At 38.2% G+C, this 17,881-nt stretch overlaps 1 protein-coding gene across 2 annotated transcripts in view; it reads right to left on the minus strand.

The window, feature by feature from the left end:
- NCOA3 (nuclear receptor coactivator 3) overlaps positions 1–16,594 on the minus strand; it is a 123,999-nt gene extending 107,405 nt beyond the window's left edge. For both annotated transcript variants that reach the window (XM_082361133.1, XM_082361132.1), the window contains exon 1: positions 16,416–16,594. The gene's annotated coding sequence lies outside the window, so the exon portion shown is untranslated. The remainder of the gene's footprint in view (positions 1–16,415) is intronic.
- Positions 16,595–17,881: the final 1,287 nt, after the last annotated feature.

The raw sequence follows: 17,881 nt of genomic DNA on the forward strand, positions 1-17,881 counted from the left end.
AAAACGTGACTTACAAAGTCTTAAAACACACTAAGATATGTACATCTGTTATATCACTTTGAATGCTCAAATTCCCCACTGCAGAAATGCTTGAGTTTAAATTCATGAAATCTGAATTTTTTTATTTCATTCCTTAACACCACTGTTAGGCATTTGCCGTGAAGTGATGAAACAAGGTAGAAGTGTGTGATTACAGTACAACATTTGTAATCTACTCATCATCATTCTGCTTTGCCAGCTTATAGAACTGGGCAACCTGGACTTCCCTCATTAGGAAAAGAGTGTAATACTATTTGCCTTTAAATTTGAAAAAGCAAAATAAAAACACAGTTATCAGTTTTAATATAAAGCCTACTGACTCTTTGAAAAGATTAATAGGAACCTGAAATAGAGGTTAAAATGTTTCTTGAATCACACCAAGTTAATATTGAGCTTATGCAAATTTTTTAAACTTTCTTTTAATTTTCTGAGCATTCTTCAATATAGTATAAAATCCTCTAAAATAAAAATGTACACAGTATTATGACTAAAAGAATGACTTTATATATTCTCAGCTATATAATAAATCTACTGAATATTTAAAAATCAAAATACACTTAAAACTAACAGAAATTTTGGAATCAAGATTTTTAAACAACTTTACAAGTTCAGTTTTATGGCCACGCTATCCAGGCAGAGATGAAACAAACATACAGTATGATGTGTGAATTTATGCACTGCTCACTAAAAGCTGGCCAGATGCCATTTTATCATTGATAGAGTAGCTTCAAATTCCACTCAGAGTGCAACTGCAGTTGCACTGAATCCAGCAGTATAAGCATGCCTGCATGTTATTACGGGAAATAGTGGAAAATTTCACAGGCTGACGTCCAGAATGTCTGTGGTTCTTTTTCATATTTCTTTCTTCCTGCAAAGCAGTTATTAGACCAGTAGTTGGATTTTTTTTTTAAGCTGGAAATTTCCACTGGTTTTTCAAATGAGCCTTCTTAAATGTAAGTTGCAAAATGTTCCAAAATTCCAGCATGACAAAAAGAATAAATCAGACAGAAAAGAATTAAAATACGTATGTTCAAATTAGGGTAAGGGGACTGGCTAGTAAATTAAGGTGTCACTCTATTTGAGTAAAGAAAAAAAAGTGTCTGGGAAGATACTTAGGTGATTTAAGGTTACAATAATGTAATATTAATGCTAACTGTGACAAACAGCACATTGTGAAGCTGATATTTTCTCATTAGCTTATAGTGGAGGCATTCAAAAGCTAATACAACCAGTAGAACAGTTAAGCATAGAAACCATGAAAAGAAAAGACTGCACACCTTGGTGAGAAAAGAATACATTCCATACTAATCGAGGTGAGCCATGAAGATTGGGTTTTTCAGTAAGGGTTAAAAAGAGAACAATGACAAGCCTCACAGGTAAGATTCAGAGTTTTTATACAGGTCTTAGGCACCTTCTCATTAGGATTATACCAGACCAAAATATTTGATGTTTTCATCTTAATTTGTAATAATAAATGAGAAAATAGACAAGGACTTGTTTCATTTTTATTAAAGAGATAAAAAGATCAAGTTCCAGACTATCTAAAAATGAAAAATGACTCATAACAGTTAAACACAGCAGAAAATAATTTACTATATTTAAGAATTGATATGGCCCAGGTTAATAATTTTAGTTTCTTTGCATTTATATGAATTAAGGAATGGGATCTATAATACATGTTTGTATAACTGTTCCTCAAGCTTTAAAACACTTGTTATCCCCCAAAACAACATACATATGACCAAAAACTTGAGCGTTAATACAAAGACATCACTAATAACTAATAAAGATCTGTACCACCAAAGACCGGGAGAAAGTATTTGCAAAATACATCTGATAAAAAGATGTACATAACCAGAATAAACATGAAAAACATCAAACAAACAAACCTCTTGGACTTCCCTGGTGGTGCAGTGGTTAAGAATCCACCTGCCCATACAGGGGACACGGGTTCGATCCCTGGTCCGGGAAGATCCCACATGCCGTGGAGCAACTAAGCCCATGTGCCACAACTACTGAGCCTGAGCTCTAGAACCCGCGAGCCACAACTACTGAGCCCACATGCCACAACTATTGAAGCCCGTGCACCTAGAGCCCATGCTCCACAAGAGAAGCCACCACAATGAGAAGCCCACGCACCACAATAAAGAATAGCCCACACTCGGCACAAGTAGAGAAAGCCCACGCACAGCAACGAAGACCCAACGAAGCCAAAAATAAATTAGTTAATTAATTTTTTTTTAAAGTGTTTAGCCAGGACATGAAAGCAACCTAAATGTCCACTGACAGATGAATGGATAAAGAAAATGCAGTCTATATATGCAATAGAATATTACTCAGCCATAAAAAAGAATGAAATAATGTCATTTGTAGCAACATGGATGGACAAATATCATATGACATTGCTTATATGTAGAATCTAAAAAAATGGTACAAATGAACTTATTTACAAAACAAACAGTCACAGATGTAGAAAACAAACTTATGGTTACCAAGGGGGAAAGGCGGGGGAGGGATAAATCGGGAGATTGTGACTGACATATACACACTACTATATATAAAATAGATAACTAGGACCTCCCTGGCGGTCCAGTGGTTAAGACTCCGCGCTTCCAATGCAGGGGGCACGGGTTTGATCCCTGGTCGGGGAACTAAGATTCCATATGCTGTGCAGTGAAAAAAAAGAAAAAGAAAATAGGTAACTAATAAGAACCCACTGTATAGCACAGGGAACTCTACTCAATACTCTGTAATGACCTATATGGGAAAAGAATCTAAAAAAGAGTGGATATATGTGTATGTATAACTGATTCACTTTGCTGTACAGCAGAAACTAACACATTGTAAATCAACTATACTCCAATAAAAATTAGTTTAAAAATAATAACTAACATCTTACTTAATGGTGGAAGACTGAATACTTACCCCCCTAAGGTTGAGAACAAGACAAAGCTACCTATCTCCCCAAATTGATCGAACTGGTCAAATGATTCAGTGCAATCACAATCAAAATCCCTACATTGTACTGGAAACACTAGCCATTACAATAAAGAAAAAAAACAAAAGAAGAGGAGGCATACTGATTGAAAAAGATGAAATAAAACTTATCGTTATTTACAAACAACATGAGCACCTATGTATACAATCCTCCTAACCAAACTACCTAAAAGATGCTAAAACAAGTGAGTTTGGCAAGGTTACAAGATACTAGGGAAATATACAAAAATCAATCATATTTATATATACAAATTATTGAAAATTGAAATTTTAAAAATACTATTTACAATCACATTTAAAAAAAAATAAAACAGTGATAAATTTGACAAAAGATTATATAAGATTGTACGCTGACAACTACAGAACACTGTTAAAGAGAAATTAAAGAAGACCCAAAAAAATGGAGATATATATAACATGTTCATGGAACAGAAGACAATATTTTTAAGAAATCAATTCTTCCCAAACTGATCAACTGATTCAATGCAATCACAATCAAAATCACAACAGACATTTTGCATAAATCGATAAGATTTTAACAAATATATGACAATGCAAAGGACCTAAAATACCCAAAATAATTTGAAAAAAAAAAAAAAAGAAAAAAGAAAAAGTTGGAGGACTTCCCCTATCTGATTTCAAGGCTGGAGTAGAGACAGATTGAAATATATATCAATGGAACAGAAGAGACTCCAAAAATTGACCTACACATATTTGACTATTTGAATTTCAACAAAGGTGCCAAATCAATTCAATGGGGAATGTATAACCTTTTCAACAAATGGTGCTGGAAAAGTTCAATACAATGTAGCAAAATATGAACCTCACCTCTTATCTCACACCATATACAACAATTACGTCAAATAGGTCACAGACCTAAATTTAAGAGCTACAACTATAAAACTTACAGGAAAAAAAATGAGAAAAATCTTTAGCAAAGATTTCTTAAATGCAACACAAAAATCAATAAATTGAATTCCAATAACAATTAAAAACTTCTACTCTTCCAAAAACACTTATGAAAATGGAAAGACAAACCACAGACTCAAATATCTCTAAAACACATATCCAAAAAAGGTTTTGTATCTGGAATAAAAGAAGTCTTACATCTCAGTAAGATAAACCCAACTCAAAAATGGGCAAAAGATATGAACAGACACTTCACCAAAAAAGATATACCAATGGCAAGTAAGCACATGAAAATATATTCAACATCATTAGTCATTAGGAAAACTCAAAGCCACAATGAGCTACCACTATATACCCACGAGAATGGCAAGCATTAGAAAGACTGACCATACCAAGTGCTGATGAGGATGTGAAACAACCTGAACTATCATACACTGCTGGGAGAAATATATAATGGTACAATCGTATTGAGAAACAGGTGGCAGTTTCTTAAAATTTTTAAATGTTAAACATACACTTAGCATATAACCCAGCCATTCCATTCCTGGACATTTACTCAAAAGTAATGAAAGCATTTGTTCACACAAAGCCTTGCAACACAAATGTCATAAAAGCTCTATTTTTGATAACCAAAAACTAGACACAACCCAAATGTTCATCAATAGGTGAATGGATAAATAACTTGTGATATACCTATACAACGCAATAGTACTAAACAATAAAAAGAAATGAAACTATTAACATATGCAACATGAATAAATCTCAAAATAACTATAAGTGAAAGAAGCCAGCCTCCCCCAAAGAAAATGTACATACTGTATGTATAATTCCATATATTAAAAGTTCTCAAAAATACAAGCTAATCTTTAGTAACACCAAGCAGATCAGTAATTGCCTGAAGATGGGGGAGGGATGGATTACAAAGGGATACAGGAGGGATCAGATTTTGGACTTCAAGGGTAACAGGTATTTCCATTATTGTAATTATGACGGATTCATGGGTAGACATACACATCAAAACCCAAATTGTACAATTTAAATATATGCAATTAATTAACTGTCAATTACACCTCAAAATTGGAGAAAAAAGGAAAAAAGCAAACTATAGTGATAGAAAGCAGAACAGTGGATGACTGAATACAAAACCCCGAACAGGACTGAATGCAAATGAGCAAGAACTTTCTGGGGTGATGGAAATGTTCTGTATCCTGATTGTGGTGATGGTAAAACCGTTTACGTTCATCAAAACTCAAGCTGCACACTTAAAATGATTGAATTTTATTATAAGTAAATTACACCTAGATAAAGCAGATTTCTAAAATTTAAAACAGCATACCCAAATGTTATCTAGGTACATTTTAAACATCTTTAAATATATTAAAAGGAACAAATATATACAGTTACAACATATTATAGTCTATCACCTCATTAATCTATGCTACCAGTTTGACATCCTAACTGGGTTTTTTTGTGTTTTTTTTTTACATTTTTTAATTTTTATATTTTTTTATTTTATGTTAAAGAAAAACAAAAAAGCACTAGAAGAAACACATGAAAAGATTTTTTTAATTTCTCAAACTAAAAAATTTGATGCCACAATATACTACTCAGAGATGAGGGAATCAGGCACTTCACACACTGCTGGTGGATTTGTCAATTGATGCAATCCCTAAAGGGAGCAAGCTGCAGTATCTATAAAAAGTTTAAATTCATAGTCTTTAAAGTAGCATTCTCCATCTACAAATTTTTATACACTTCATAACAAAACATGAGAACAAAGAAACATGTATGAATACACTTACAGCTTTGTTTGTAGTAATATGAAACTGGAAAAATTATGATATATCCATACAGTGGAACACCGTGTAACCATTAGAAAGAACTTAGTAGCTATAAATATAGATATGAAACCTCTCCAAGATCATTTAAAAAGTATACAGTCCAGAATAGGGCTTCTGAGTGCCAGTTACATTGGTGTTCATTTTATAAAAATTTATCAGACTGCACTGTGCACTTTTCTGAATGTATATTACACTTCAATACAAAGTTTACCCCAAAACATGGGAGAAATTCATTAAACTTAAAGTTTTTAAGCACATGCATTTATATGCCTAGAGTAACAATGGCTGCCTCTGGGCAGGGGATAGGGAAGTCAGCTGAGGAAGTTGCCTTACTTTCCACTGTATATCCTTTGGTACCTTTTGAATTTATCCCATGTGCACCTGTTACATATTTCAAAAAATATTTCTGAACTGAGACCATCTGCAACTGTATCTATGTATGAGTTGGGTTTTTTTTAATACAGAAATAAACTCGAGGCAGAGATGGATTTAGGTCCATAATAGCTCTTCATAACCGAATTTCAAATCTCATACTCATTACAAGTTTCATCTTCACTGTCTTTATAACCAGTAAGCAGTTTAAATTTCAACCTAGAAAATAAATTTTAAAAAACTCACCTTTTCTACGTTGAATAGGGTTTTGTGTATGACTTCATCTGAAGAAGAAAAAAAGGGCTCTGCATCGAAAAACCTGACTATTAAATGAGATCATGTACGTGCAGGCACACAGGCAATCGATAAATGGTAGCTTTTATCTTTCATATCTAAGAATATGAATCAGAACACAGGGAAGAGAATTTTATTGGGGTAAGAGGGGGAATGTAGATAGAGCAAAGGAGACAATAGCAACTGAAGTATAAGATATACAGATACGGGAATTCCTTGGCAGTCCAGTGGTTAGGACTCTGAGCTCTCACTGCTGAGGGCCAGGGTTCAATCCCTGGTCAGGGAACTTGGATCCCACAAGCCATGTGGCGCAGCCAAAATAATAATAATAATAATAAAATATAAGATATACAGATAGAATTAAAGAGATGATGCTGGAAATGTAGATTAGAGTCATATTATGAAAGGCTATGGGAACTCCATGGGAGTTCAGTTGCAAAAGAACAACAGAAGATTTCATGCCTTCAAGCAGTCAAACAACATGAAAGGACAAGCTTTTAAAGGATTAAATAAGAAAGGAGAAACAGTCACTCTCATGGACAAAAGGTGAGAGCATTAGTACAACCTCTTTGGAGGTAACTGGGTAAGAGGTATTAAAGTTTTAAATGTACGTTTCTTTTGATTCAAAAATTTCATTGCCAAGATTTTTGTACTAAGACATACTCATACCAGCAAACAGATCTACATATAGTTCACTGTAGTATCATTCAAAATAATACAAGATTGGAAACAGCAATGAGGAACTGGTTAAATAAATTATATCCATTCATACAAGGGAATATTATACAGCCTTTTCAAAATATGAGATATAGAAGACTCTCCAAGTTCTTTTGCTAAGTAAAAATAGTGGGAGCTCCCATTTGTTAATTAAAAATAAAAAGAGAGGGGGAGAGAATAGAAAAAATGAAACTAAAGAGACATCCATAATCCCACGTACAGAATTATCCTCTAACAGTAGTAGCCTTGGGGGGGCGGGGTTTAGCTATAATGACCAAAGACCTAGGGGTACCAGGAGCCTAACTTTCACTTTTTCACATATATTTTTAAATGAAATTTTTAAAACATTATAATTTTATGTTAAGTAAACACTACAGAATAAAAGAAGTGGACACGGGAGAAGATTAGAAGCAGCAATTAGTTCCGTTCAGATCTACTCCATCTCCTCCATGAAGTTTCCTTAACAATCCCAGCTGAAAATGACCTTTTCTTCCTCTGAACTTCTGAACCACTTTATGTTGCTGCAAATATGTTTTTTCAATTATACTCAGTTCTCAACTAGATTATAAACTCCTAGATCACAAAGGGATTTTAATGCCCACAACATTTTACACAATTCTTTGAAGAACAGTGGTACTGAATAAAAACATTTGAGCAACTTACAGAAGGACTGCTCTGTCCTAGGGCAAGTGGCAAATCAGAATGTGGTATTCTAAGGCCCAGACACGATTTAGCTGGGCCAACTCTTCGAGGGAGACATAAGTCCCAAGCAAATCGTTAGGACTCTAATTTTATCTCGATTTCCAGGTAGAAAATTTGACTTGAGAGTTGAACTCTAGAAACTTCCACATTCAAACACCAAGCATTTGGGGGGGACTTAAAGTGAGTATCACTGAAAAAAGGATTTTAAAAGCTTATAAAACTAATGGTCCCTATCTCAAAGAATAGACAATTTGACTGAATCCGTCCTACCAATCAATAAATACTGACTCTTGGGCTTCCCTGCTGGCGCAGTGGTTATGAATCTGCCTGTCAATGCAGGAGACACGGGTTCGAGCCCTGGTCCAGGAAGATCCCACATGCCCCGGAGCAACTAAGCCCATGCACCACAACTACTGAGCCGCGTGCCACAACTACTGAAGCCCATGTGCCTAGAGCCCATGCTCCACAAGAGAAGCCACCGCAATGAGAAGCCCATGCACCACAACAAAGAGTAGCCCCCGCTCGCCACAACTAGAGAAAAGCCCGCACGCAACAACTAAGACCCAATGCAGCCAAAAATAAATAAATAAATAAATTTTAAAAATAATAAAATGAAATAAAAAACTTAAAACTCCCTTAAAAAAATAAATACTCATGCACAGAAGGAGATAATTAAGATTCATATCAGGAAATAAGAATTATATTTTCAGTTGTGGTAGTCTGGGAAATTTACTTATATGAGACAGGATCTGAGCCGGGCCTTATGACTAGACTAGATAGCAAGGGAGAAGAGCAGAAAAAATCAGCATGACTGAAACAAGGGGCAACAAAAGTGGGAAAGATTGATTAAAAACAAAAAAAAGACTGTGATAAGAACTGAACATTAGGTTAAGGAATTTGGATTGTACTCTGCAGATTTTTAAGCAAAAAATGTGATCAAAATGTTTAAAAAGTTTAAACTGGCAGAAGAATAGGAGTAGGGAAAGGGCAGAGACTAACTGGAAAGCTATTACAGTAATCTAGAAATAAAGGGTCTGGACTACTTTTAGAAACTGGAATGAAAATATATTTAAGAAAAATGTATCAATAGGAGTCTACAAAAGCAAAATCATTTATTCAATACCATAACTGAATTTTTTTTTATATAAATTCATTTCTTTTAATTTATTTATTTTTGGCTGCATTGGGTCTTTGTTGCTGTGCGCAGGCTTTCTCTAGCTGCGGCGAGCGGGGGCTACTCTTCGTTGCGGTGCGCGGGCTTCTCATTGTGGTGGCTTCTCTTGTTGCGCAGCACGGGCTCTAGGCACGTGGGCTTTAGTAGTTGTGGCATGTGAGCTCAGTAGTTGTGGCTCTCCCGCTCTAGAGCACAGGCTCAGTAGTTGTGGCGCATGGGCTCAGTTGCTCCGCAGCATGTGGGATCTTCCCGGACCAGGGCTCGAACCCATGTCCCCTGCATTGGCAGGCAGACTCTTAACCACTGCACCACCAGGGAAGCCCCCATAACTGAATATTTAAATAATCAAGTCTTGAAATGTTTTATCTCTGCACTCTTGCTAATGATTTCCCACCAAGAGGAACTGTGCTCTCTCCATAATAAAATCACAGTCATTCTTCAAAGCCCTGCATCCTGATCACCTGGTCCCTTTCCTCCACTGAACTTCTCCAAGATCTTTACAGGCAAAACAGATTACCTTGTTCTGAAGTGATGTGAGTACCTGATTGATTGTGTGCACTTGGAGGTCAAAACCTTTTTAACTCTCAGAGTGCCTTAAACAGTACAAGCTTAATAAACACTGATTAAGTATGTGTGTTTATGGCGGAGTGGGCAGCAGCCAAGCAGTAGCCAATTAAAGATGATTGAAGCTGTAAAAAAAAATGATTGACGCTTAAGGCCTCATAGGTAAGAGAACAATGGAATGAAAGTCAGTTTTAGAAGTCACATGTGGGAGCTATTTTGTACTATGGTTAAAAAAGGGGAGACTGAAGGTCCTGGGCAAGTTCATGGTTTCAGGTTCACCTAATTTGGGGCCCACACACCTAAGGCTTCCACCATTCTAGATGTGGTTATGCACTTTGAAAGTAGCTTCCTGAATTAACGTTACTGGTTCCCAGTGAAATTGTGTGTAAAACTTAATATAGTAATAGTCCTGTCTCATACGAAAAGATACCACTGACCCTCCAATAGATGCAATGTGTGTGTGGAGTTATTTTGCTCACTTAGTGAAGTTAGATTTTCCTAGATGCAGCCAAATACTTGCTCTGACAGCAATGGAGCCAACTCTCTCGGATGGGATGAAAGTACTGTCATAAAACACAACCACCACCCGGCAGGTAAAAGAGGAGAGAGATGAGTCTGGTTGGAGCAGAGAGTGTGTAGACTAAATTTAGACACAATCTGGTTAAGAGAAAACTGGGTTATCCTTAAAGTATTTTCAAATACAGTTGCCAAATTTCAATCTAGAAACAAAACCAAGCTGATGTAGCTACTCTAGAGTGACTTAAATTCAATAATCCATTTCACTGATGACAGCTTTACTGAGAGTAAAGAAAATATGACTTCATTTTCTTACACCAGAAGGAAGAGGTTGAAAAGTCTCTCCCCCTCCCGGCCCCCAACACACACACACACACAAATTTTGCCCTTGTAGCATATATTACTATAGTGAAGTCAGGATCTCAAAGTCATCCTGTCCCCAAACTCATGAGTCAGCACAGAAACCTGCATCTTCACACCATTATCTGGCATAAACTGCTCAATCCATTTAATATTTGACCAAAAAAAAATGTTTAAGGCCATTCTACATATCTATACGACGTTTTAAGTTTATAGGATTTTCTAATACAAGGAACCTTGTAACATCATATACTCCACCTCTTTGTGTTATAAATTTAAAAGCAGACCTAGAGAGGTTGATTTGCAATCTCAGAGTACAAACTTGCAAATTATTCTCAAACTCTTCACTGGTACTATTCTTTTCAAAATAACAAGCTAACAAATGATACTGCTCAGGTAACAAAGGGGGAAATATTTAAAGGTTTTCACGTGTAGGGTTTTTTTTTTTAATTAAAATTGTTTTAAAACTGTGAGCATATGATCACACTGCTCTTTCCACCAATAACAATTAACTCTCATTTATAAAAATGTCGGTTTTGGACACTTAGATTTTGATAAAATTTCCTCTCAAAGTAAAAATTACTTGGTTTTAGATTTCACTTAAACAGAAGAGCAAAGAATATTTACTCTAAAAGTCTCCCCCCTCCCGTTTTCTTGTATGTTAAAACCCTTTCTTCCCCTTCCCCAAGCTTTCTCCTCTTTTGTACTCAAGTTCTCAAATGCACAAGATGGAGGAACAATACCACAATACAACTGCAGGCTTCCTGCCTACTAGTCAGTCATTATTCTTCAGACTTGAGAACTTTCAAAACACTGGTTGGGTTGCTTTGAAATTCCCTCTTTCAGATTTTCCCTCCTTCATGGGACATCTATTTAAAAGAATGACTTCAAAAATGTCTTGCTGCACCCAATCAAAATGCTCTAAGCAAACTAAAAATGTTAGCTTTAGATATGAAGGTAGGATGTAAATGCCTGAAGTTTGACAAACACCAATCTAAAAGTAGAGGACAGAAAGAAAAAAGTGTATTTCTGGCCAAGCATAAGAACAGTATTTTTCTCATATGTTTATTAACCTTATTTCTGAAAAATTCCACATTTATATGGAAGAATCTTAAAGATTACATTACCATCTCATTCTTTTTAACAATACCATATAGAAATCTAAAGGTCTAAAACTACATTGAGCTGAACAGAAGAGGGTTACCTTAATTATTACTGACAAAGAATAGTTCACACTAAAATGAAGTGTATTTTATTTTTAAAAGTTTTCAGGGGCAGAAAAAAAATGACCAGCAGCAGTCACCTGGAAACCTGGGGAATTTCCCATTTCCTACGACCACACTTGGATCTTGGCAGTAGTACTTACTAATAAACTTATTTGGTTGTTGAGATAAACTAATGGAGCTACTCTAGACAGAGACATGGGGGGAGGATGGGGGATAAATTATCTGCTTAGCTCACAGTGGGTTCCTTTTTAAAGGCAAAAGCATTAAAAATGAAGGTGAAACACACTGGCTCATGAGTAACAACTTGTCAAATTGTTACAATAAACAGTTTGCCATAAGCAACAAATAAAAATTTTTCCCACATCTCTAACAAAAACAAAAAGACCAATTTATTTCAAACAATATTCAATAAAGCTCAATCCCAGTACAACAAAATAATTTAGCTAGTCCCCTGGAGTTTGTTATAATGGGATTTAACCTGTACACTCAACGTTCAATTAACCATGAGGCTTATCCTAATTGAGGATTATGCTGACCTCTGCAGTCCTTTCCCATCTATCCATCTACCACTCCTACTCAGCTGCCATAGCTACCAAAAGCAAAGCAGCAGGGAGCAGTAGATTATCCATTACTATGGGATACCCAGGCCAATATTCTCTCATCATGTGGATGATGAAGAGGTTAAATTTAGTAATCTAGTCAGCCTACGTTCCAAAAAGTGAAGTTTCATAACGCTCACTTGCAGTCTCTAACTAAAGAGATTAAAAATTTCTGAAGAATTCCTTCATAGGTGAACAGTAAAGTCACTCTTTCCTAGAACATACCAATAAAAAATATTAACAGAAAAGAAAAAATAGGACACTGATGTTCCTAATGAAAAATAGGAAAAGGGACAAACAGGAAACACTAGTCCATTTGCTCTTAGACCATTCTTTGAAATAGGTAAAGCCTCTGCCAGTTAGGTCGGACTTCTTTCCTTTTCCTCTAGGCCACAAAGTTTACTACATAGGTAGTTAAATAAACCTTTATTACTGCCCCCCTGTAAATTGACCTAGACCGAAGAACCTACCAAACTGAGTTAATGCTGACGAAGTTGGGAACTGGCAGTATGTAGTCTAAGATTATCCGGTTTGTGGATAAATCAGCCTTCTAGACACTGCAGGTCTTCCTTTCAACTCCTGCTGTGTATCTTCTGGCAATTTTCCTGTTCATTTAACAACTTTCCACCAGAAGGTAGGAAAGGGAAAGGCGATTAAATTCAAGTCAATTCCATCATTTGTTAGGGAGCTGAAAATAAGGTTAGGCTCTAGATAAATTACATCCTTAACCCAAAATAATCTTCTCCCAGAAACCCTGTCAGAAAACCAATGGGCCAAATGAATTTACCTAGCTATCATTAACAAAGTGAAGGAATAAACCTCATTACAATCGAACCCCTCCTCCACCTGAACTGTAAAAGGTTCATTTTGTAATCCCCTTCTCCCACCCCAAAAAGCACTCATAAAAGAAAAGAAAACGCCTACATTTTACTGCAGCACTCAACCTCAATGCTATCCCTGAGAATCTAAACTAACATACACTCACCTATTTCCTTAAAGTGTTGAACTATGAGGAAAAAGAAAAGTTAACATACATTTCCAATACTAATTTCCTGCTCCCAGAGCTTTAACCACTCAATAATGCAAAAAAGGAATATTCTACACCACAGAGTATAGTAAATTCAAACCAAACTGGAAAAGGTACTCCCTAGTTTTAACCCTTGAGAAACTCCAGTTCCTCTTCAATCAGGATCAACAACTCTTGTTTTTCTAGTCCTAGGTAGCATTTAAAGAGTAACAATTGTGTTAAATTGTGGTCACCTGGCTGTGTAGACAGTCACTGGAAGCTATATTCATTCTAAACTTGCAACAAATTAAAAGTTTTCAAAAGTAGTCCACATCCTCTGGCCAAGGCTTGAAATTATGTAGTCTAAAAAAATTGTAGAAAGAAACCCTAAAGCCGTTTATTTTAACACCAATTAGGGATAGTACAATAGTAGTTTGGGTTTTTTATCTTACCCTATTGTCCAAACTAAAATATAAGTCATTCTTTTAGAAGACTTCTCGAAAACCTACTAGTCTTCAAGTTAAAAGGAACTATTCTATATAGAATCATACTACTAATGCTCAAAGGACTGAACTTAAAAGAAAAATAAACCTTTTTATCTTTAATATGTCCCTGACATAGTAAGAAAGTTTACTTCAAATGACCAATCAAGAAGGCATTGGTAAGTAATCATTTCAGAAACTATTTTTTATTTACATGTCTCCTAGAAAAAGGGTCCAGGGTCCAACAGAACATTCACTCTTTATTGAATGAATTCTAATTTATCTGCTTGGGGGTGGGGGGTGGCAATGTATAGAAATAATTTCTATATGGGGAAAACACAGCATACTCACTTTCAAAATATATTTAATATAATCCCTAATCCCCTAATCTTTAATATCACTGAATTTTTTTTAATGAACAGTGTTGATAAATTTAAAACCACCATTCTAAAACATTTTTTTTAAATCCTGTTAATTATGCTACGGTTGTTATGCATTTTCAAAGCCTCTGTAGTGAAGGAATATTTTATGGTAAAAACATTTCCTATAACTGCTCTAGAAACATCACAGCTTCCCACTTAGTCCACAATCCTCATGTCCAAAATGTACTAACATATACCAGAAGCTATGCCCTTTTTTTTTAATGCTGATTAGACAGTTAAGTCATTTCTATCGATACATAAAATTCCCCTATAATTTAGGATCGCAATCTAGATTACTGCTCATTTAAATGCAGAACCTGAAGCAACCTCCAGTAACAGAAGCTATAGTGTTCAATATCATTTTACATGTTACAGAGGCTTCATCTTACATACAAACAATGAACCCTGGCAGGGTTCTTCACCCTAAAGCCCGACAGATTGTTATTTCCTTAAGGGTGCTAATAGATAAGGCAACATAAGCAGTAAGTTTGGAAGAGCTTTTCTAATCGCCATCAACAATTGTTGAAGACAGTAAAGAGAAAGCAGTATTCCCACCCCATCTTCCCTTTCTTTGGTTCATTCTTTTTCCCTGCTTTTGGTAGCCAACAGGGGTGTGTTTCGAATGAAAATTCTTTAATTATTCCAAAAACCAAGAATACTCTAGAAACCAGTAACAGTCGTTGCCTCCTGGGAATGGGAACTGGAGGGTTTAGGGTAGGACAGAGGCTCGGTTTTCTTTTTGTACCCGCCCAGTTGTCCCTAGACCAGTTATATCGGGTATAACCTATCCTAAACTAACAAGCAATAACTGATTTTGTTTTCAAGAACACAAACTTACACATTTCCATTTAACATTTTGGTTTATGCGGCAATCACAAGACTTACGATTTTTTTTTTTTTCCATCATCCTCTAAATAACCTGCTGCAACAAATACTGATGCGTTCCTGCAGCCAGGGACCAGTTAGGTGGATCCGAGACCAGGCGTCTGAATCAAGGAGATGCAGCAATCTCACTCAATACTACTAGCACTCTCACTCATCTCATTCAACTCCATTTCAAACCGCTGCAAGACAGCTGGTACTCGCCTTCCTGTTTCTTTACGGTACGGGCTTAATAACAAAAACAGGTTGGCTTTGAAGCGCTGCTGCTCAAAAAGTGCAAGAAGGAAGTCTTCACATTCGGGAAGGGGAGAGAAAAAAAAAAAGTTCCGACTTCGAGAGAATTTCAGACCTTTCGTGTCTTTCCATTTGAGAAGCTCGAACTCCTCCTGCTAGTGAGATTTCGAGACGATGCTCTCTGCCTCTCACAGCTGCTCTTTTGGTTAACTTTTCCACCCTGAGTGCCCTCAAACTGCCTAGGAAGCAACTAAGCCCTCCAACTACTCGTGGGTTCTTTTTCTAAAGCATGTGCAAGACAAACTACTTAAACCATCACAAATTGAATCAATGTACCTAAGAAGATTAGAGATGGAGAAAAGAAAAAAGAGTAATAATAAAGACAGCCCAATCCCAAATTTAATTCACTAACTTCCACTTGCTATTTCCCAGCCTTCACACCCGAGGTAGCAAAATGCCTTTTTACTGAGAAAAACTGCTGAGAACCTACCCGTGCCCAAAATGGAAATCCCGCAGATAATTCGTGTTAAAATATTTAAAATGCCCAAGTGCAGGCGGAAACACGGCAACAAAATCCAACCCGATTCTCAGTACGACTTGGAGGCTGGGCTGGGGGTGAGTGGGGGGGTCTGTGCGGCTTCCCCCTCCCCCTGATTCTTCCGAATAACTAAGAGACGCCAAGGCAGCGGGAGGAGGGGTCGCGGGGAGCTTTCAAAAGCACCCCGAGGGCTGCGGGAGGATAAAACTTTAGGGACAGGAGGGAAAAGTGGACCCCCGCGGTCCCCCCAAAACTCCTCGGGGTGACCCCTCCACGCGGGGACCCCCCTCGCACTCCCAAGCCAGCTGCCGCCTAACCTCGACACCCCTCCTCCGGCCGCGGGCCGCCCCCAGGCTGCGGGGAAGCGGCGCGGCCCCGACACCCCGAAACTATCTCCGCGCGCCCCCCGCACGGCGCGCCCCGCAGCGCCTCGGCGGAGCCGGAGCCGCCGGCTCGCCGCAGCCCGGGAGACTCGCCCTCTTCCCTCCGCCTCGCACTCCACCCCCTTGCCCGCCGCCGCTCTTCCTTTATCTCCACTCACCGCCCGCCGCCATTTTCCTCGCAGCTCAGCTTTAAATCGGAAACTCGCCGCTCAGCGCTCAGCCAGCAGCCGCTGCGCCGCCGCCGCCGCCGCCGCCACCGCCACCAACTCAGCAGCCGCGGCCGCCGCCGTTGCTGTGGAGGAGCTGAGGCAGTAGCCGCGGGAGCCGAGGCGCGGGGGCCGCCGGGATATGTAGTCTCGTAGCCACGCCCAGCACTACCGGTCCCAGGGGGCCTTGCGCGGCCGGGGCGCTGGGTGGTCCCGCCCGGTCAGGCTTCCGTGGCGCGAGGGCGTGGCCGAGTGGACCCTGGGGCCGCTTTCGCTCACTTACCACCTGGGGCCCGCGGCAGGGTCAGGGGAACTGGAGTGCAACCCTAGTCTTGCCCTTAATTTTTTCATACTTGTTTTTGTCCAGTAATATCTAACATTTATGGAGCGTTTATTGTGTGCCAAGCACTGATCCTCAAAACAAGCGTCCCTTAGGGACCACTATTAGACTCAGTGTTCAAATGAGCAAACTGAGGCACAAGGTCAGAAGCCGCGGGGCTGTTCATTAGATGCTAAAATCACTGGGTGAAAGGTTGTTGGGCAATAGTATATTCACTATTTATTCAGTCCCAAAGTATAATATCAACCCACGGAGTACACAGCACCTACAAAGGGGAACAGCTGGCTTTGCACTGGGGCGATCTGGCAGACAACACCTTAACCAAGCGATCAAATCACCAGTCACTATCACTTAGCATCACCAATAATGGATCAAACTGAAATTATGCGTCTTCTGATATGATGCAGTGGGGAAAATGTAACGCCCCCTCCGTAGTATTCTTGCCAAAAAAAAAAAAAGGTAACCTGAACAGAACTATGAAAAAAACAATTAGGCATATCCAGAATGGTGAGGCATGCTACAAAATGCCTAACCTGGACTCGTAAAAATATCAAAGCATGAAAGGTGAGAACCAAATGCAGGGCTTCCGTGGTGGTTGAGTGGTTAAGAATCCGCCTGCCAATGCTAAGGGACATGGGTTCGAGCCCTGGCCCCGGGAAGATCCCACATGAGGTGGAGCAACTAAGCTCGTGCACCACAACTACTGAGCCTGCGCTCTAGAGCTTGCCTGCCACAACTACTGAGCCCGCATGCCACAACTACTGAAACCTGCGCGCCTAGAGCCAGTGCTCTGCAACAAAAGAAGCCCCTGCAATGAGAAGCCCGCGCACCGCAATGAAGAGAGAGAAAGCCCACGCACAGCAACAAAGACCCAAGGCAGCCAAAAATAAAAGTTAATTATTTAAAAAATGCAATAGGTGGGCCTTAGCTGAATCCAGGTTTTGTTTATTATAAAAAGGATTTTGGGGGGAAATTTTAATATGGACTGTATACTAGATAATAATATTTAATCAGTATTAAATGTCTTGAGCATGACTAGAATAAAATAAATAACCACTTGCTAGCTCCACTACCGCCA

Source organism: Balaenoptera borealis (genome assembly GCF_965194805.1).
Source record: "Balaenoptera borealis genome assembly, chromosome: 16".
Classification (NCBI taxonomy): Eukaryota; Metazoa; Chordata; class Mammalia; order Artiodactyla; family Balaenopteridae; genus Balaenoptera; species Balaenoptera borealis.